This window comes from Hippocampus bargibanti, linkage group LG10 (assembly GCF_051943395.1).
Source record: "Hippocampus bargibanti isolate YZ-2025 linkage group LG10, ASM5194339v1, whole genome shotgun sequence".
Classification (NCBI taxonomy): domain Eukaryota; kingdom Metazoa; phylum Chordata; class Actinopteri; order Syngnathiformes; family Syngnathidae; genus Hippocampus; species Hippocampus bargibanti.
The window spans coordinates 13,845,622-13,867,906 of record NC_142743.1 but is presented as its reverse complement, the minus strand read 5'-3'; the positions used below and the strand labels follow the sequence as shown (position 1 = coordinate 13,867,906).

The following is a 22,285-nucleotide window of genomic DNA, read 5'->3' as shown; positions in this document are numbered from 1 at the left end:
TCTATCATCTTATCATCAGACACTTTGCTTTGCAGCAGGATTATAGCTGGATCCAAGTTTCTGCTGGTCCACCAGGAACCTTTAAGTGGTCATCGTCTACTCTGCAAACAACACGCAACTCAGAGACGTCAGCTAGTAACTTCTGATGGTCCGCTTTAGGAGCTTGGTGGCAGCTCATCGTCGCTTCTAGTGGTTCACTGATATCTTCTGGTCATGTAGAAAGTCCTGGTGGCCCGCTATCAACGACGAGTTGTTCACTCGCAACTTCTTGTATTGCGCCGGATCCTTCTAGCGACTTATAGCCTGTGAACAAAAGCCGGTGGTTTTCTAGCAACTTCTAAAAGTTAGCTAGTACCCTCTGGTACACCGCTAACAGCCGCCTGTAGTCTGTAAACAATTTCGGATATACCGAGTGATTGGAGATCACATCCTTGAATTCATCGTAACTTCTCGTGGCCAACTAGCAAGCCTTAGTAATCTTCTAGAAATGCGCAGTGGTCCAAGAGGCCCCGCTAGCAATCCGCTAGCAACGCTTAGAAGACGTTTGCATCAAGTCATTGTATTGTAGCCACATCTGGTGGTTTCTTGGACCACCTTGTGGTCCACTTGTAGCCTGCTAGCAACTCTTGATATTGTTGCGACTCTAATGACTGCTGGTGATCACCACTATCTTTTAGCTCTCCATTAGCAATGCTGACTGTTGAAAGAACTCCGCCGCAATGGATTTCTAGCAACCTATGGTGATCTTGTAGTTACTCTTGGTGGTGTAGAAGGATTTGGTGGTACCCAAGCCACCGCTGGTGATCATTAATAGCGTCTAGTTTTCTGTTAGCAACTCTGAGTGTTGGAGCAGCTCTTAGCGGTCCATGAGCAGCTCCCGGTGATCCGCAAGAAACTCCTGATGGTCCACTCGCAACTTCTAGTTGCTTGCTAGCAATCCCTAGTGGTCTACGAAAAACTCTCGATGTTGGGGAAGGTCCATGTGGTCCTCTAGAAACGTCCAGTGGCCTGCTAGCAACTACTAGAAGTCCATTAGTAGTCTGCATGAAGTCCTGGTTATGTAGCAACTCCAGGTGGTCCACTATCATCGCAGTTTCTACAAGTCCACTAGCAATTGCTATTGATCAGAAGTGATGTGATGGCCCCACTTCCGGCGGTTCAACAGGGTTCACATTTTTCTGATCTTATGGGCCACTTTTTGCTTTGTAGATGTAGTCCGGTCAATATATGTTCAAACTTTTGTTTACACTGATGGTATCATCATATTTATTTTCTATGTAGCTATATTAGTAATACATTATATATGAATATATATATATCTATATATATCAGATTCCACCCATGCCACGGCAAGACAAAACATTGAATAATAAGCTCATTTGTGACAGTGTAACACTTAATGAAGTGCTGTCTTATTCTTATTACGCCCCCCCCCACCACCACCACCACCATCACCCACATTCATGATGTGGAACATGTATTTGAAAAACCAGGCCATCCTGTGATCTCATTATACTGTATGCATGGTTATCAGGCAATGTTCATAATATGCAAAATAAAATGAGATATATTTCACGCCGCTCTGTCGCTCTTTTGTTGCGTGGATTCGCTCATGGGCAGTTTCAGGCCCACTTCCCAAAATGTGCAGCGTTATCAAATGATACAAACCCTTTAAAATGGGGAAATGTTACAATTTTATGCACACATTACCAGATGCAGAAAACGCAGAGATTCTAAAATGAAGGAAAGCGCAGCCAAATTTTCCTCAGGCGGTTTACACAAACACACACACAGATAAAAATAAAAATAAAATATCAGCAATAATTTACAGGCAAACGGCATTAGTCAGATTTTGCAATACCCACATTTCAGCTTAAAATACTGCAAAGGCAGACAAGCTCCTTTTTTCCACTGCTTGATTGCTTTACAAATCAATATTTCCTGTCCTCGCCTGGTCTGTAATTTTTATATATTCTCTACAAATTACAAATTGTGAAAATAGATTGAGAACAAATCTATAAACGCACTTGAACGCTCCATTGGCTGAGAAGTGATAATTTCCTCCTGCAGCAAGCTGGGTGGCCTCATGTCACCAAATGGCTATATTTATTTATTTTAGTTTCTTTTTTTAATGCAGATAACAAGTGTGTGCGTGTGCATGCGTGTGTGTGTGTGCATGCGCGTGTGTGTGCGTGTGTGTGCGTGTGTGTGTGTGTGTGTGTGTGTGTCTGGAAACAGATTTTAAAGATATTCTCAAATGCGATAAAATGAGTTTAAAAGCTTTTTTTTGTGTGCTAATTTTACACATTTTTTTTCTGAAAAAATATTGGTGCGGTTTTCTCGATGTTGCATTGTTTTGCTATTTGGCATAGAAATTCAAAAACTGCTTTTCCACTAGCAATTCTTAGTACACCAAAAGCAACTCAAAGTTGCTTGTGGAGTAACGACTAGTTTGTTGGTCGCGAGCAATTTTCAGAGGCATCTCGGTATTCTAAAGCGTTGTTGTTGTGTGTTGCGATGATTAGTGTGACACGCAAGCATGGCACACAGCCCCACTCCAGGCTGATGTTGTGTTGTGTAAGACAACTGCTGGCTGTCATCCTCAAAGCAAAAAGATATGGGGGGGGGGGGTGAACTAGAGCATAGGCCTCCCTCCCCCATCACTGGCCCTTTAATCCTGTGTGTACTTGCGTATGTGTGTTCAGTCATCTGTTGTCACAGTCCTCCTTTATAGGCCAACGTGTGAGCAAATGGAAGTAGGAAAAAATAGAAAGGAAAAACTAAACAAAATGAAAAAAAAAAAACTCATTTGTGAAATATGAGGTTGTGAATCAACATAACACAATAAAACATGCCTAGTAAAAGCAGGAATTATTAAATACCTCGCTAAACTAGCTCGCTAAACTTGCTCGCTTAGCTATCTTGGAGAGTGAGCTAGTTTAGTGTTTTTTTAATGCTTTTCATTTAGCTGTTTTCTTTCAAAAGTCAACGTTTCAGATCAAAGCGAGAAATGTTGTTAATCCACCCGGCATGACGTCATCACTTTGGTGCAACAGCAACACAATCAGGATTGTTTACGGATTAGTTTCATCTCCAGCGTCAAGTAGCACGACCACAACTGCTGCGTGTGTGTGTGTGTGTGTGTGTGTGTGTGTGTGTGTGCGTACGCACGCGTGTTTGTGCGCGTGTTTGTGTGTGTGACGCCAAAGGGCCTGAGTCACATTTCAATTTCCGTTCAACTAGCCCTCCATCGCCCCCCGTTTTATTTATAAATGTTTTTGTTCTTCAGCACACTTATGGCATGATGTGAACTCGTGAGTGTCGGCCGCAAAGGAAATGATAACACCACCCCCGTGGGGCCATTGAGAAGAGACCTTGATTAGCATGATGAAACCTGGAGTCGCTCTAATAATTGCCTTTTATTTTGTCTCACGCACACGGTGGAGGAATTTTCATTACACTGAGCTTTGTGTCCAAAAATAAGAGTAATAAAAAAAGTACGTAAAATAATCTGAGAGCAGCCAGTCATATTTTCATTACAGGAGGGGCGCTGCCCCACCACATGCTCACAACTTTACCCCCCCCCCCCATAGGAAATAAAGGGAACAGAAATAATCAGTTTCTTGTTCAAACCGCAGCCACGGCGAAAAGGGTTATGAAGTGTGGAGCTTGTAGTTTGAAAACCACTAGCGGGATTTGAATGTACTGTAGCTTCACTTCGCTAATCCCTCCACGATCGCCACCCGCTAGCCCCATCCTACTTGAGTCACTGCCGTGCACGAGCGCACAGCATAATCGCTTGTGTTGAGGAAAGTGTGTCATTGTGATCAATCAGCACAGGGAGAGGCTGTCCAGATTCGACACAGGAACAGCGCGAGCTAGCTATTACTTGGCTAGCTAGCATTTGTACTGTAAACAAACTCAAATTAGCCGTGGAGGCACACCAGACACATTTGGATTCATTTGGCAACAATTTACGTATTGTATATGAAAGCTATCAAAAGTCAACCGACACCATTTTTTGTTTCCTAACTGACATCAGAAAAATGTTTTATAGCTTCTAAAATACCCAAAACACGCAGGCTGATATTTTTAGTCAAGTGCAGTGTCCCAAAACTACCTCAAAATGACCCCGGAAATGGGGAGTTTCAGAAGGTCCCACCCCCTTGTTCATGACGTCACGCCAGGACGTTTTGCCTTGCTCCAGAATCAAAACAATGGCTTCAGATTCGGAGAAGATGCTTTCTTGTGACTCCTCCAGTGATGAATATGACTAAAATAGTTCTGAAGAGGAAAGCATAAATGTTTGCAATCATTTAAAGAAGTACTCCCGCATCAATTCGAGCCGTCAGGACTCCAATGTAGCATCCCAGAAAATGCACAAAATGGTGCCAAAGCTCCATTGGAAATGGGCTGATTTGTCTGCTGGGAATTTGTGTCAACTAGTATCAAATAGTAGTCTTGGTGCAACACACAACAATTCACCATCGCGTTATTTATGTGTTTTCCTTCTAATTTCGCCATCAACACGAAGTTTTCAGACCAAACAAAGTACCCAAAATGCATTGTGTGTCGTTTTTCGGTAAGGGGCGTTCAGGCGTCATGTCTGGAATCGTCACCAACTCAAAAACAAGACTTCCTGAATATTCAGTGCGAGTCTTAAAAGGTAAAATATAGCTATATGCGGTGGAATCTTTATAAAATCCACTCAGTAGAAGTCATTTCAAGTGATTTTACAAATTATGGACACAATTTGTCAGGAGGCGTCAGTCGTCCTTTAAGACTTGTTTATTGTGATAAAAAACATCTAGCACAGATAACAGCAAATTAGCAAGCAACCGTTTGTAAGTGGATTGTTTTCAATAAAGTGCTGTCCATGACATTTTTATTTATTTATTTTTTTCCTGCAGAGGTAAAAGCAGGTTTGGAAGAATGACTTTGAAGCAGCTTGAGTATTTGGCAGCTGAGTGATTTCCTCCACATGGTCACAGCAGCGCACCAACCAGCGTCCATATGGACTTGATCAAGTGTGCTGTGCGGGGACATATGTCTCCTCCACACGTCCTCCGCTTGCACATGCACACACAATTTTGCACCCAAAAAAAAAAAAAATAAATAATTGAAGTACAAATAAATGTCGCTTAGGAACGACCCGTCAGCTTAATGCTGATACATCACGGAAAATGCACTCGGTCTCCAAATAATAGCATGAGCATCGATTGACAGTGCTTTTGAAGTGATGAATGGATTCATGGAAGGTTGTAGAGATGTAGACATGTTTAAAAAAAACAGGCATGTATTCTTTATCCTCATTTTCCAATTGATTGGAATTTCCAATTGATTAAAAAATGATTGAAAAATGAATGACATGAAAATGATTTTTAAATCCGCATGTTGTTCTTGTAATATTTGTATATTTTAAAATGATTGTACAATATTTTTCAGATTTTTTCTCCCTCTAAATTTTCCCCAGCCATTTTTTCATTTTAAAATGATTGTACAATATTTTTCAGATTTTTTCTCCCTCTAAATTTTCCCCAGCCATTTTTTTTTCTATTCAAACAATTCAAGACCCGGTCTGACCCATGAGAGGACTTTTTGCCGCATGGGCGGACAACAACCTCCAGGAAAAACCACGGAAACAAATGGGGACACATGCGCCCGCTTGCCACGCATGCCAACTGGCACGGCAGTACATAAAAGCGGACGAAAGCGAAAGCAAACAAGAAAAGAGGACGATTACACAGCACAACTAAAAATAGATGTTGGCATGTGATGGAGAGGCGGGAGGAGGGGGGGGGGTGACAGCACTGTCGTTTTATTTCATTTTAACAGCTTTTTGGATTGCTTGCAATGTTATTTATTTATTTACTTATTTTCTCATGTATTTACATATTCGTTTATTTATGTAATTATTTATTTAGTCATTTGTTGATTTATTTATATATTTATTCATTCATTTTTTTGTTTATTTATTTATCCATTTATTATTTTATTTATTTATCTGTTCATTTATGCATTCAGTTGTTTATAATCTGTGACATGGTTATTTTTTAAAACAGTGTTCTATTTTCAAATGTGATGTTAGTCTCATGTTTCTTTTGGTATCTATCTATCTATCTATCTATCTATCTATCTATCTATCTATCTATCTATCTATCTATCTATCTATCTATCTATCTATCTATCTATCTATCTATCTATCTATCTATCTATCTATCTATCTATCTATCTATGTCAGTCGGTCTGTATATATGTATATATGTATACAGTGGAACCTCGGTTTTCGAACGACTCACAGTCCGACCAAATCGGAGTCCGAACAAAAAAATTAGAGAAATTCTTTCTTCGTAGTTCGAACAAAAATCGGAGTTCGAACGCCGGTACGACGTGTGAGTGTGTACGCGAGGTTGGGATGCTGAGCGGCATACGGGTGTAGTCGCTATCTTCGTGACCAACTGTTGTCGCGTGCGGACGTGATGCGTTTTGCTCTCGCGTTTAATATAGGCGTACGAAGTGTTTTAGCTCTTAATCATGCCTCCAAAGAAAGTCGGTGCAAGCAGCAAAGCTGCTACGAGTGAAAAAAGAAAAGTAGTGCATACAACTCTTGCATTTAAGAAAGAAATAATAGCAAAATATGAAGGAGGTGTGCGAGTGTCTGATCTGGCTAGGGAATACAGAATGGCCAAATCTACAATCAGTACGACAATAAAGAATAAGGAGGCTGTGAAAGCCTATTCATAATTCTTTTCTTTATCCTTTTTTATTTTTACACGTTCAGGTTAGCGTAATGTTTCGTACGGAAGATTACGATAACGCGAACGTACGATTACCCTGGGTTACATTTATGTTTGTTATTTGTGTCTTTGCCATTTTGCTTAACATTTTCTGAGATATACATTGCTTTTTATGTGTGGGTCAGCATTTTAATGTGCAATTTCATGCATAAAATAATGTATAAAATACTAAAAAGGTAAAAATTCAGGGTGTTGGAACGGATTAAAACGATTTACATTACTTGTAATGGGAAAAATGATTTTGGTTTTTGAACTAATCGCTTTTCGAACAGGGTACTGGAACAGATTATGGTCGAGAACCGAGGTTCCACTGTATATCGTTGCAGTTGCACTTCTATTTTTGGTGGTAAGTGGGGGGGGTGGCAATTCCACTTTCTGGCAATGTGGGACCTTGTTCCCTCATAATTGTACAATTAATCGACAGCCTTTGGCATGATGAAGAGGTGACACGATGACATATCGCTGATGTGGGTGCAGTTTGCCTCACTGACGTGAGCGACAGCAACGCAACGTGAAGCTCGTAAACCAAGCTTGTCAATCAGAAGGCGGCTGCGCTCTACTCGTTAATCTCATGCATATTTAAGAAGGGGATATTAAAAAAAAACACACATACACACACGCCAGCTCTATTTTTAGCACAGCGGCTGGCACGGTTGGTGTGTTGCACGTGAGGCTGCACAATGTCAACACAACAACAAATGTCACGCAGTACACAAGCTGATGCGGATGCCGTTTTTTTCTGGTCGTTTTGTCACACAAAAGATGAAAAAAAAAACACTTGGGGGGGCGGGGCTACCCTCCAAAATGAAGCAGATTGCTGAATGAGTTGAATTTTGTCCAAATAAAAAATACATTTTACCCATACTTTTCAATTGTGGAATATAAAAAAAAACTTGATGTTGATCTTTATCTATTTAGTGGGTGGATTTAGCATACAGTTTGTACTTTATGTCTTCTAAAACTAAATTTTCAATTATTTTCCTTTCGGCTTTTCCGTTCCGGGTTTGCCACAGCGGATCATTGTCCTCCATCTTCAGAGGTTTGATTGGCATGTTTGTTTTGGCCAAGCTTTTACGAAGGATGCCCTTCCTGACACAACCTTCTGTATTTATCTGGGCTTGGGACCGGCACAATAAGACACTGGCTTGTCTCCCCTTGTGACTACAGAACAAGCAAATCTATGAATTTAATAAAGATAAAGATGCTCAATAAACAGGCAATGACAGCAAGGATAATAGATACACTGCTGTGTTCTTAACCAATCACGTGGCTTTAACCGAAGACTGCGGGCGGGGAATAGAAGACAAAAAAAATGTCGGCTGCCATATTATTTTTTTGATAATGGCTTCACTCTCTCTCTGTCTGCCTTCACTGCTGCGTTCTTGACCAATCACCTGGCTTTAAACGACGACTGGGGCCGGGCAATAGAGGACCAAAAGAAGCCGGCTGCCATTTTCTTGTTAGGAGAACGGGCTCATTAGCGAACGACACATCACTTATTGTGGCAGCTCCATGTGTATCCCGAAAAAATAGTTTGTATGCCAAGGTAACCTTTTCATAAATTTAACGTTTGTAAACTGAAAAGTTTGGAAGCCAAGGGGTTTGTAAACCATGATGTCATTGTATACAGGTGCGGCTTGTGTATGTACAAAATCGGTTTTCCGATAAAAATGTAGTGGGTGAGGCTGATAATCAGGTGCGCTCTATAGCCTGGAAATTTTGCAAATAGTCTGGAAAAAAATTGAAAATTTAACATGCACTTCCACATTCTGGAAGTGGTCTACACAATACATATGATTGAGCACAAAAAGTGCTGTTGCAAAAATATTTTATTTGATCGTTGATTTTTTTTTTACAGGATGTATAGAGATGGAGGAGTGATTTAGTTTTTTTGTGCAATCGATGGGAATCATTTGAAATCAGATGTATTTTATTGTGAAGCTTTTTTCCGACTTCTACCATTTACCCTTTTTAATAACCCCTTTATTGGGTAGGATTTTGGATGAAAACCCATTTATTTACAGAATCATGCTTGTGTTTGACGGTTTTTCATCTGTTTTTGGCCATTTTTTGGTTCCCCCCATTCCTTTCCAATCACCATGCTCTGGGAAATCAAGCAAGTGTTGATTCTGTGATGAGTGCACTGTGTGTGTTTGTGTGTGTGTGTGTGCGCGTGTGCATGTGTGTGCGTGTGTGTGTGTGTGTGTGTGTGTGTGTGTGAGAGAGAGAGAGAGAGAGAGAGAGAGAGAGAGAGAGAGAGAGAGAGAGAGAGAGAGAGGATAATCTCCGCCTGTCAATCATCTTGCCATCGACGCCCTGCAGAAAAGCAAACCGGGGGCACGGCGTGATAAGATATATAAAAAAAATACCCAGAGGAGATGAGGGATACGCGGCGCTGGGGGCTGCTGAGATTCTGACAAAATATTCACGCGGAGAAGACATTAGGGCGATTGTGGGAGAAAAGCGGCAATGCCGACACATTTTCAGCAGTCGGGTCAATGGAGACGCAAGAGCGATCATGAGAGATTGGACAGGACGCTTGCAATGTCTCGATCCTCAGAGACCAAAGACAAACTCTGATGTCCGTCCGTGGGACGTTTGAAGAGCATTCAAGAGACACGCACATGACATGCACTCAAGGGCACACGTATAGGGTTGTGCGTCACAGCTTCATCCCCACTTAATGGTGCAATCCAATTTTTGGTGCTGTTCCTTCTGATGCGCCCGTCTTGGCTGTTGGCAGTGATAAGAGTCACACAGACAAAGATGAAGAAAAAAAAGTTATTATAAACTTAAATGTGTTGTAAGTGACTCTGTAAAAACTGCATTATTCGTCTTTTTTTGGAGTGGGGTGGGGGAAGGGAGCGAGTAGAAGATAAAGAACATATCCTTGTGGGTATTGCTGAGTTAGGTCTATACTGGTTGCGCCCTTCTTTGTTTTCAAATACAGTGAGACCTCGGTTTCCGAACACCTTGCCTTACGAACCATTTGGTTTACGAACGTTAAATTTATTTAATGTTAATTTTAAACCTTGGCATACGCACTACTTTTCGGGATACACACGGAGCGCTGCCCCACCACGGCTGGCGGAGTAATTTTCGGTGGAAGAACACCTACCTTTCCACACCCCCTTTCTCTGAGTGCACACATCGTTCGTCTTCAAGGATTTATCACTGATACTTTTGCTGTTATGGGACCAAAAACGACCCCACGATAGGCTCCTGTTCAGCCGAAGAAGACACAAAAAAAATTACAGTCGAAGAGAAGAAGGAGATCATTGACAAACACGAATGAGGTGTGCGTTTGTCTGACTTCACGGCCAAGTACCGATATGCTAACGTTAGCATTAGCATGTCACCGTTAAACATTCGACATTTCTTTGTGTTTTGTACTTTTAGTATGATTTAAAAAATAACCATCCATCCATTTTCCGTACCGCTCATTCCTCATTAGGGTCGCGGGGGTTGCTGGAGCCTATCCCAGCTGTCTTCGGGCACGAGGCGGGGGACACCCTGAATTGGTTGCCAGACAATCGCATGGCACACAAAGACATACGACAGTCACTCTCACACTCACGCCTAGGGACAATTTGGAGTGTTCAATCTGCCTGCCATGCATGTTTTTGGAGTGTGGGAGGAAACCAGAGGACCCGGAGAAAACCCATGCAAACCCCGGGGAGAACATGCAAACTCCACACAGGGAGGCCGGAGCGGGACGCGAACCGGCGACCTCTGCACTGTGAAGCCGGTGTGCTAACCATTCGACTACCGTCTGTCTGTCTGTCTGTCTGTCACAATCTGGTTGGCGACCAACGGGTAGCGCTGTCGGCCCCGCCTGCACCTGCACAGGTGTTGTTCGTTCTAATCAGTGGCAGTTAAAAGGACTCCCCGCACGACCATTCCGTGTCAGGTCATTGTATGTATTTGCTGCACCCTGTCAGGTTTGTTTCATCTTAGCAGATTTTTACGCCTTTTACAAAGTTTTCTTTGCTACTTTGTACTTTTCTTTTCGGATGACTTTGATGTTTTAGATTTTTTTCCTGTTGACTTTATTTTAATACAATTTGTCAAATACAACCTGATGCACCTTCCTGTCTGCTTATTTGGGATCCACAACCATCACCACCTCGCAATCCGTGATTTTCTGTCTATCTGTCTCATGTATATCACATTTTAAAAAATCATACTCAAAGTACAAAACGGTGTGAAGCAGAAAACGGAAAAAAAACATCAAATCTCTGAAAGTCTTCCATGTTGTTTGGCACGGCCTGCACGTTGGCAAAGTAGGAAGCGGCAGGCGCTTGACGTTACCTCTGCCAAGGAGATTTTTCATTTCAGCGTGGGTTTGTTTTGTTCTTCATCCAAGGTGGATTCTGTCTCCAGTTTTCGTTTTCTAACCTGCTTATTTTTATTCATTTATTAATCTTTTTATTTTTATTTTTCAGGGGGGGGGGGGTATATTTCATGGGGGGAAAAAAATTGCACATTTCCAATATCCCAAGCGTTTAGAGCAGTGATTCTTAACCTGGGTTTGATGGAAACTGAGGGGTTTGGTGAATTTGTCGCAGGGGTTTGACGGAGGTTCTGCCATGGAGGTTAAGATGGCTCCATCTTAATATGTTGGGATAAACCTGCTTGGCCATCAGTGGCTGCTGATGATCACATGACCTTACTTATCCAATCAGTGCTGTGGGAAATTTTCTTCGTTCGTCATCAACGCGTGACTTTCGTATATGTATACATTGATTTGAAACCCTTCAAGGAATCAAAATCTCACGAGACTTGCCCATATTACACATCTGCTGCTCTGTTATGATCCAATGTTTCTTCTTTGCGATTAGAAATCCCAAGAAAAATAATTTCCGCATTATTTGTTGTCGCCAGTGTTTCCCCAGGACACAAAAAGGTGACGGTTGGATGTCGTCTTATTTGTATGTACGCATTACGCGCGCACGCACGGACGGACACAAGCACACGCATGCGCACACACACACACACACACACACACACACACACACACACACACACACACACACACACACACACACACACACACACACACACACACACACACACACACACACACACACACACACACACACACATGATACGTTGATGAGGAAAGGAAATGACAGCTGAGCAGCACTGGGGCCCTCCATGGCACCCTGCAATCACTCTGGGTTGCTTATAGGTTCTCACATACCCCACTTTCTTTCCTTCGCGCGCACATTCACACGTATAATCGCCCACGCGTCTTCCATTCGCCATTTTCCTTTTTACTGTTTTGTTGAAAGAAATCAGGTCATTTTACTCCTCCATTAAAAGACCTTAATGCAACAACACAGAGATTCAAGTGGTAGGCTCAGTCAAAATGTGTAAACAACAATTGGACCAAGTCGGTAGGTTGAGAGGGGTATGGTGAAAGGCTGTAAAATAGACCAAATGGAGATGTCCAGAAATAATTCATTATTTTTTTAAATTGTGCTAGCTGGGGCTATTGTGGGTAGAGCGTGGTAACCTAATTGAGTTTGATTTTTGAAGGGGGGTTGAACTGTGTTACTGAACGTGACAAGAACTAGCTTAAAAATACACTTTGTGAGTACAAATGAGGGACCACGAGATGACAAGTTATTCTGTGTACATTTATTACATATTAATCCTCACGATTTGGTCGGGAAACTCTTGATTTTGACCACAATACTCACAATAATTTTGAACGTGAAACAAAAGAAAATGTAAAAAACAAAATACATTTTTATATTAATTGAATATGGATGGATCCATGGATAAACAATGAGTGTGTTTGTGTTTTATTTACTTCTTATTTACACTTTTATAACGCTCACATTATTTTAACACACACCACAGAATTGGGAGTACGAAAATCTCCCGATTTATGATTTCTGAAACTCAACATGTGACATTTTAAATGTTATTTGATAAAATGTCATTCTCCTTTTTTTAAAGAAAAATTACACCTGTCACCAGCAGGGTGCGCTCTGAGAAAAGGCCCTGAGTTTGTCGTCTTCAGTCAGTGAATGTCATGGGGAAGCTGAAACAATTCTACATTTGGTCTGAAATGTTATCTTCTTGATAAAATGAGAGAAGAAAACAAAGAGACGTCTAAAACTCCAAAGTGACACAACATCTACGATGTCGAGCTTCATGTATCCGACGCAGGTAAACTAGCCGTGTGTGAACTGTGAAGCTAAAATCGATTAGCTTGACCGTTTAGCTCACTAATAGCTGTTCAAAAACGAAACTTAATTTCGTTTATTCGCGTATTTTAGGGGGGCGGGACTCAAACTCTCGTCGATGACTACAAGAATCACTAAAACATGTTGTGTTACACATGTGATTTCAATTTTTCTTCTTGATGCAGAACAAAAAATGAATGTAGCATCCAGCTAACTCAGAGCAGGAACGAAGATTTGGGATCAGGACTCGACCCCAAGGCTCGTTACGCGGGGGGACGTGTTCACTTTCCACACCGAAAGGTCAGTCAAACTGAGAGGGATTAAACGTAAGTAAATTTGTGATACAATGCGTGTTTTTATCATTCATAGACTGATTAATAACAAGATAGCAGATCGAAGAGTTGTAAATCCTGAGAATAGTTTTTGTGATGGGAACACAAACAAACATTAAACACTATGTATATACGTATTAACCATGAATGGACGTTTTTTTCACCTTACATATGTTTATTTTATTTGCTATCCTGAACTGAACATCTCAATTTAATGTAGTATTTACTTGAACGCCCAAACACAATCATTGAAAACAAATTCTGTGCCGCGCCCGTGCACCGTTTGTGTTTTGATAGCCACTCGTGCAACTTTGGCCCCCTTTTTTAAATATCCTATGTGTTGTTAGGTTGGACAATAAAAAACATACAATAATAATAATACGTGAATGATTAACACTCTAATTATGCTGAAATGTTGAAAAAAAATCCATGACGGTATTTATTGCACTGTATGTCTAAAATGAAAAGAAAATCCAAGCCAAGCGCATCATACACGTTTCAATGACTTTTCAAAAAAGTATGTGTTTTTCTTTTATGTATTTATTTAGTGTATAGCTTCCAACTTTTAATATCTTTCTTTTCCAAAGGGACAAATTGTAAGAATGAAAATGTTTTGTGAAAAGTAAATATACCCAAATTAGAAATTGGTGTTCTTTGTCATCACGAATATCAGCTTTTGGAGAACAAAAAATCAAAACTAAAAATAAATATCTCAATAATGGATGAGTACCCAAGAGTGACTTCTCGTCCTGGAATTGTTGTATAAGTTGAGTTGAAAACAAATGATATACAACATCCCATTCTATCCATGAATTTCTACAGAGGAGTAAAACTCCTTTTGATGAATTGCATTTTGTTCATCAGTTGAAAGTGAAAGGACAGAGAGTAATTCTTATTCCGCGTACAGGAACACAGATTCGGAATCCCTACATGCTTTGACCTCGCTGAAGCTTTGACTTTGGCCCTGGCTAATGATCTTCACTTCTCTAAATTGCCTCCCCTTTGCCCCGCAAAGGATAATCACGCACTGCCAAACCATTTCGTATGCAGCGCGACATCTTCCGTATCCTTTTCGTCATCCTCATTCTTTGCGCTCGACGAGGACTTCAGGTGGGGGGGGGGGGCTCGGAAAGGTACTACAGTTTGTAAAATATCATGTTAGTAAATCCTCAGAACAAAAAACAAAACGGAAAGGAACACCGCTGAGCAGTTTCTGACAACCTTTTGAAGCAACACAACCATTTCAACACCGCGACATCTGGTACACCGGCCATTTGGGGGAAAAAAACTAATCCCCCCCACCAACCTCCCCAAAAATCCTTGCAACTCAAGAAAATATACAATAAAAATAATCGAGCGGTAGTTCGTAGCTGGAAAAAGAAGAAGATGAAGAAGTCCAAGATGGTAGGAAGAAGTAGGCAGCTGTCGGCAAATGCTCTCACGAGCCTTGCTTTTTTTTGTGTTGACTTTGTGTTTTCTTTTATTACTTTGTGTTTTTGTGCGTCATGTGGAACGGATTTTTCAGCATATTTGGCCACAACATTTATCAAAGAGGAGACTTTGCTGAGGGGTTGTGCCTTCTGGGCATCATGAATATGCCAGCACTGTTTTTGATAGAGAGGTGCTATTTGACTGTCATCGCTGGACAGCTCTGCGGCCATTGTGATTTTTTTTGCGCCTGTGATGGGCAGCATTTTCACAGCCCCGCTTTGTTCAGTGGAAAGGTCGGTTGCTGCTGGACAGTCTGCGGCTGGTTGGATGCATGGCTTGAGGAGCCCGCGATAAGAAAGGAGTGTCAACGCAGAGCGCCGATGAGGATTTGGAATTGTCGCGGCTTGGAATTGAAGCGGATTGACGTGGGACAGGAGATGTGAGACAATCTCTCTTCTCAATGGATGCTACAGCTACGTGTTTGCGTTCAACATTGAGCTTGTAGCAGACGTGCACATTTCACCATGACATCCCTGATGCACTGGTGAAAAGGAGACTTGGATCCTCTCCTCTTTCATCTAGAACTGCTTCATACAACAAAGGGTGCAGAAAGTGCTTCAAATTGAATGACTGTGTATTTTGTGTTGTCACATTATTTATTTAGTTTTTTTGTTGTTTTGACTTCACGATGGCACCGCGAAAGTGGCTGCCTTTCCAGCAGATCTTGTACAGCGAGACCTCAATTTACGAACTTAATTGGTTCCCAGACAGTGTGTATGGCGAAAAGTGTGTATGCAAAAATGTTCCCATAGGAAACCATTAAAATGGGAATAATCCGTTCCCGGGTTTCCATAAAATATACTTTTCAACTAAATAAGCCTTAAAACTACACACAACATACCTTATTCTATGTATAATAAATGTGCTATTGTATTGTAATGAAAGAAATACACTGCATTGTATCATAAATCAGAATCAGAATCAGAATACCTTTATTCGTCCCGCAATGGGGAAATTTGCAGTCCACAGCAGCAATTGAAGAGGGATGGGGTTGGGGTGGGAGTGAAAGGATAGAAAACAAGATATTCTAAGCATAACAAAATAAAAATGTCAACTGTATACTGTGCAAATGTAGATGTGCAAAAACCGTTCTATAAACAAGACTGTACATAGTGCAGAATCAAGAGATGCATTTAGATATATTGCAACAACCCATATTTACAAGTGTCCAGTTTTTTTTTGTTTTTTTCACATGTGATCATTGGGAATTGTGAAGCCTGACAGCAGTCGGTAGGAACGAGAATAAAGTCACTTTATTTACATTTGTGATGGTCATTGATGGCTTGATGGAATGGCGTTGGAGGTCGAAGGTCAAAGGGAATTGCTGTTTGGAAAGAGGCACATTACATGAGGACTGTAATTAAAGAAATAAAATAAAAGTAAAATAAAGTTTTATTCACATTTTTGATGGTGGTTGATGGCTTATGGAAGGAGAGTCACCTTCCATAAGGACTGTTGGTAACTTAACCTCTGGTGTGACTTCTCTTCTTTTTTTCTTTGGAGACTCATAATTTTTGCAGATTAAAAACCTCTTAATTGACACCTGTTGCTTTCTGACTTGTAAGGTCTTGCGAAGCTGATGGAAAGTTTGTAAGATAAAGTGTTTCTTAAGTTGAGGTCTCACTGTATGTTGTTTTTCTACTTCTTCCTTTCCTCTTTCACTTTGCTGCTGAGAAATGTACATTTCTACACTGCAATAAAGGCTAATCCAATCCTAGTGTGTACTAGAATTGGACTCATTCTGGATTAAACAGTATTGTATAGATAGACTTTCTTTTTTAAAAAGTTGGAATTGATTTTTTAGAGCATGGTTTGTTCATCTTATTATTTTTTTAATGGAGAAAAAAGGATTTCACGATAATTATTTTTTTTTTTTTTTTTTTTTTTTTGCGGTTGGGGACTTTCTCATTACAATTGTTTTTAAATTATGTTATTTTGTTATTTTAGTTATTTTGCTCCTATTCATTCACTGCAATACCCTTTGTGTGAGCTAACAAAATTACATTTGACTCCAGCGTGCTGGCGGTTTGGCGGATTTGCATGATCACAGATTTGTTTTTTTTCTTACCACACAATATATCATACTTCCTTATCTGCGTGTTTTAAAGAATTGTGACCGTTAATTACATTTTGATTTTTGCTTCGAAGATCCGGTTTATAACATACAGCACAATGTGAAAGTATGAGGTTTTTTTCAACAGATTCTTTTTATTGATTCATTAATTTTTGAAAGGGTCGTTTGATCAGGCTGTAGTGGACAACACCCTGATAAACTCCCAAATATCTTAATCATGGCTGGAGAAGATTAAAAAAAGAATAGCATTGATTAATTGTAAAAGTCAATTTGTCATTGCGCGTCTCTTACGGCGTCCTCCAGCCCTATGGCTGAATATTGCATCAGAGAAAAGTCAATCATACATTCATCCGCCAACTGCTGAAGATGCGCACATGAAAGCATCCCGGCCATATGATAACCATCATGACAAATGAATGCGGTGAACGTCTGTCAATGAATATTCAAAGGTGGACACGGGCCAAGGCAAAGAGAGGGGGGGAGAATGAGGAGAGAGCGACAAAGAAAGAAGCGTGCCTGAAAAAAGACAGCTTGCTGGCAAAATGCCTCATGAAATCACTTTCAAGGTTACTCCCCCGCGCATTAATCACATTAAGTGACGCTGTTCGTTGTTTGTCGCTTGTTTTGTCGTTAAATTTGGGTATCGGCGAACATGCGGCGACGATGGGACCGGACAACGCTTGCGAGGATTATCAAAACCTAAAAATTGAATTAGTCTGGCCGGATTACCAGGAAGGTCGCTTGTTGCTAGGGAGAACATGTTGGGCAGAATGAATTCTGCCCCGCCTAACCTATTACTATACCTCTGTATGCCCTCTTCCCGTTTCACCATGATGGGGTGCAGAGCTTTCAGCCGCTCCACTCCTAAACTCTGGAACTCACTTCCACCCAACATCCGTAACATTGACTCCCTTCCTACTTTCAAATCTCACCTCAAAACCTGCCTAACCTTGCTTTCATGGTCTAGTTTAATATGCTGTTTTACTATTTATTGTTTTATTCATGATTTTATTGTTTTATGTATTGTTTTTATTGTAAAGTGTCATTGGGTGTTCAGAAAGGCGCTTGTAAAGTAAATGTATTTTTCTTCTTACGAGTTCTACTCTTGTTCACTCATTTACTGCCTGACGATGTGCAAAAATGTGTCCACTCCAGTGCCAGGGTTTTTGTCATTTTCACTCAAATTGCAGAATCCATAGAATATTGAGATTTAGGACTGCATACGTCTGTGTGAGCTCTCAGTCGTACAGGAGTGGTCCATCGATGAAAAGGTTTCTTCAGCCGTCATCTGTACTTCTTTGAAGGTGTCGGACGTTTCGCTTCTTATTTAGGCCCTATATATATATATATATATATATATATATATATCACTACTGTCCAGACATGGCGGTGCCGTACTCTGCTATGATAGGTCCCTGCTCTCAGGTTGGGGGGAGCAGAGGACTACTCCCTGCAGCTCCACTGATTGTTCCTATTGTTCTAACTAACGAGTGGCCTGATTGCCCCACTTCCACCAGTATCACATCATCAGTATTACTAATTCTATGTTGCCTAAGCAGGCGATTGTATGAACGTTCCAAATTGAACCTCACCCCACCATATCGGTTTAATGAAGGATTTAGTTGTTTTATGAAAATCGCTTCTTTTACTCCCCTTTTAAACCATCTATGTTCTTTCGCTAAGATTTTAACCTCATTGTCGTCAAATGAGTGGTTGCTAGCTTTTAGGTGCATATGTACTGCCGATTGAGGCCCACTAGTATTATCCCTGCGATGTTGATAAAGTCTTTTTTTGAGAATTTGTTTAGTCTCCCCAATGTACTGCTCTTCACAATTTTCATGCTATGTGTTGAATAAACTACATTACTTTGTTTTTCATTAGGCAGCCTATCTTTTGGATGCACTAATTTTTGCCTTAAAGTGTTTATTGGTTTGAAATAAGTAGGAATTTTGTGTTGCCAAAGGACTCTTTGTAGTTTTTCAGAAACTCCTGCAATGTAAGGTACTGCTACTCCTCTCCTTTTTGTATCTTCAGAATTGTTGGTTTCATTCCCTATTCTTTCTTTCTGACATTTGTTAAATGACCACTGAGGGTACCCACAGTTTGTGAGTGCTCTCCTGACATGTTTTGACTCCTTTTCTCTCCCTTCAACGCTTGTTGGTATTAGTTTAGCCCTATGCTGGAGGGTTCTGATAACTCCTAGTTTGTGTTGTAATTCATTAACTACCATTCCCAAATAAATTTGGGAATGGTAGTTAATGAGTTAATAATAATTGCTACCTTGGAAGAAAGTAAAATGGGACTTTTCACCCCTTTTTGTTCAACATTTTTTGTCTTATAACAGACAGTTGTACTTTTCTTCACTTTTTTACCATGCCTCTTTCACAATATTTTCATTATTTTTATATTATTATTATTATTATTATTATTATTATTTGTAATAGTAGAACCTTTTACTTTTTTAATGACTTCTTTCGTTCCTCACAACAGTTTTTTAAAAAGTTTTTGCTCATTCAATTCTAGATTTAAACAGCAATGGAGAAGATGGTTAGCGTCACTGCTGACTGAGCGATTTTTATTGATTTATTTATTGACTCATTTATTTATTTAATTCCTTTTTTTTCTACCTGCTCTTTGACATCACCAACCCTTTACTATCCAATAATTCTCACATGCATGAATGGAAGAAAAGCCCGTTTGTCAATGAATGACGAGTCATCAAAGATGAATGGAGGAGCTTCCCCTGACGTCAGCTGCATCATCGGCGTCTTCACCATGAGTCGCATTAGCTTTAATTTTTATTTTTATTTTCTTCCCATCATTTTCATCTTTTTAGACGTGGATATTCTTAACTGGCAACATCCTTGCGCAAGCACACACAAGTGGGTCAAAATTAGAATATTGTCGGCCCAGCGGACATTAGTGATGCACACTGCTGCCGCAAAAACAGGACTTAGTTTTATTTATTTATTTTCGCCCCCTCGTCAGTGATTGCAGCGGGATTGAAACTAATATAAATAAATGATCAGTCTCGTTAAAAAAACAAAAAACTAATGAAGGCCAGAAAACTAGTCCCAAGGAGGGCGTTAAAAAATTCCCACACGAATGATGTGGCAGATGATGAAACGGAGGTGAAATATTCCAATATAATGCTGCAAGAAATGGCGTGTTCACAGGATTGAGTTGCTGGGAAATCATCTTCCCCTGATGGAAATGACATAAAATGCCATTAAACCAAACAACAACACATCATTTTAAATTGTTTCATTCATTAGGCAGGAACTAGCGTGCACGGATTTGACAAGAGAACACAGACCTCATGTCATGAAGCCCTTTCTTGGTGGAGGATAAAGAACATGTCTTCGTTGCGACAATTAAAAATTTGAAAAAAAATCATCATGAGATGGTGAGAGCCTTCAACTGTCATCTTTGATCCTCATTCTTGAGCTCAAAGTATCAACACACTCAAAACAGCATCGGCCAGACTTTGAGGTTTGATCATGACGTAAACACCCATTCTGAAAAATATTTCAGAGCAGCAAAGTTTAACCCAAACTGTGTGTGTTTGTGTGTGACCTTTAGTAAATGTTTATGTATTTATTTATTTTATCTGATTTTTCTGCAGAGACATCAGTTAGCTTGACGACACCGACACGATGTTGTAGTTTTTAGTCAACATCAAAGTCACCCCTTTGGACACAAACATGCATATCATGAGTGGATGGATATTTTGTTCTTTATCTTTTCACTGCAAATTTCCCCATTGTAGGACTATTAAAGGATTTCTGATTCGGAGGGATGTGATTATTAGACAAACTTCTGACACACAGACACAAACAGGCACATAAACACACACACACACACACACACAAAACTGACCGCGAGCGAAGAAAACCAGCGGAAAGATTGGAGTGGCCAGAATCTCATCTCATCGGTTGCCAGTCGCTTATTCCAAAGTCGACATGCGGCGAGGAAATGGTGATCCATCATGTTGTTGTTACCCTGCCCTCTTCCAAATTTCCAAACCCCGGGAGACCACCAAACACCTGTCTCTACCCTCACAAAGTCGCCCAGTGCGGAAATTACACAGGCGGAACGCAGTCGTGTTAAAACAAGTGTTATCGCCTAAGACACGCTCACGCTTTATGCGTGTGTGCGTGTTTGTAAACACCTGTGACTGTACCCATCGATTTTTTTTATTTATTTATTTTTTGTCCCAACAACAATTGTAGTAACAAACATTCACGTTTTGGTATCTGTCAAGACAACCAGGTCAAGACAACTCAACTTGAATGAAAATTTTTTTGTAGACATCAAATACACTTCATATGTGGTAGAATGTTATTTTTTGTAAACATCAAACACGTCAGCAGCAAACCTAACGTGTACACCAAAGAGACTTTTCTTTTTTGCAAAAGCTAAAGTCTGGTTTTTCATTCAATAATAATAATTATTATAAGTTACAGTGATACCTTGGCTTAAGAATACTTTAGCTAAAGAACTTCGCTTTACGAACGTTAAATTTGCGATAATGTAATCTTGGCACATGAACTATTTTTCGGGAAACACGGAGCGCCACAATGAGTGATTTGTCGTTCGCGAACGAGCCGTTTCTTTGAGCTGGATCTCTGAAGTGAATGAAGAGAGCTCCTAACAAGGAGATGGAAATGACAGCCGATATTTTTTTTGTCCTCTATTCCCCGCACCCCAATCTTCGGTTAAAGCCACACATGATTGGTCAAGATCTGTGGTAGAGGAGGGAGAGAACACACGCAGCAGTGAGGAGGAGGGGAGTGAGCACATGAACAAAGAAAAAACAAAAAGTGAAAAGGTGAGTAAATGGATAGAAAACACAGTGAAATTTGGACTTGTTTCAACTTTATTGATGTTCAAAGGCAGAGTGTAGACTGCAAGGTTAAAATATCCCATCAATCAGGCTCCACAAATAACCCGCACAAGCCATCTGTACAATTTGAAGAGAAAAGACAAGCAAGGGAACCAGCTATTAATGACGTTTCTAGTGTGTCTGCCTGCATCTGTTGCTGTTGCAATATCACAACTTCCAAGATGTACAACCCAGAGCTCCTTGAGAGACTTTATGCAAAAAGTTATCAACCCAGCTAAACAGAACACAATTGATGAGGAACTAGGTAAAATTATTGCAGAGAAAGAACAGAAACTTGACTTGGATATCATCAAGAGGCAACCTGGAAGTTCGTCATCCATTGTTTCAAGGCTAACCACGGATGGTTCGAGACCTTAAGCGTCGAACAGGGATTCATAGTGTCATTCGTCATGGTGAGGCATCCAGTTCTGACGATAAATCTGCCAAGGCTTACAAGGAATCATTCCTCAAGATGGTGGAAGAAGACGACAACGTTCCTCATCAAGTGT

At 40.4% G+C, this 22,285-nt stretch overlaps 1 protein-coding gene and 1 long non-coding RNA gene across 3 annotated transcripts in view; both read left to right on the top strand.

The window, feature by feature from the left end:
* The window catches only part of LOC148892548 (melatonin receptor type 1A-A), a 42,436-nt gene extending 40,870 nt beyond the window's left edge, over positions 1 to 1,566 (top strand). Inside the window, exon 2 of the mRNA XM_089005518.1 lies at positions 1 to 1,566. This exon is cut by the window's left edge and continues 987 nt beyond it. The gene's annotated coding sequence lies outside the window, so the exon portion shown is untranslated.
* Positions 1,567 to 12,898: 11,332 nt separating this feature from the next.
* LOC148892547 (uncharacterized) overlaps positions 12,899 to 22,285 on the top strand; it is a 62,193-nt gene continuing 52,806 nt past the window's right edge. For both annotated transcript variants that reach the window (XR_016116148.1, XR_016116149.1), the window contains exons 1-2: positions 12,899 to 12,977; positions 13,180 to 13,294. This is a non-coding gene — a long non-coding RNA (uncharacterized LOC148892547). The remainder of the gene's footprint in view (positions 12,978 to 13,179; positions 13,295 to 22,285) is intronic.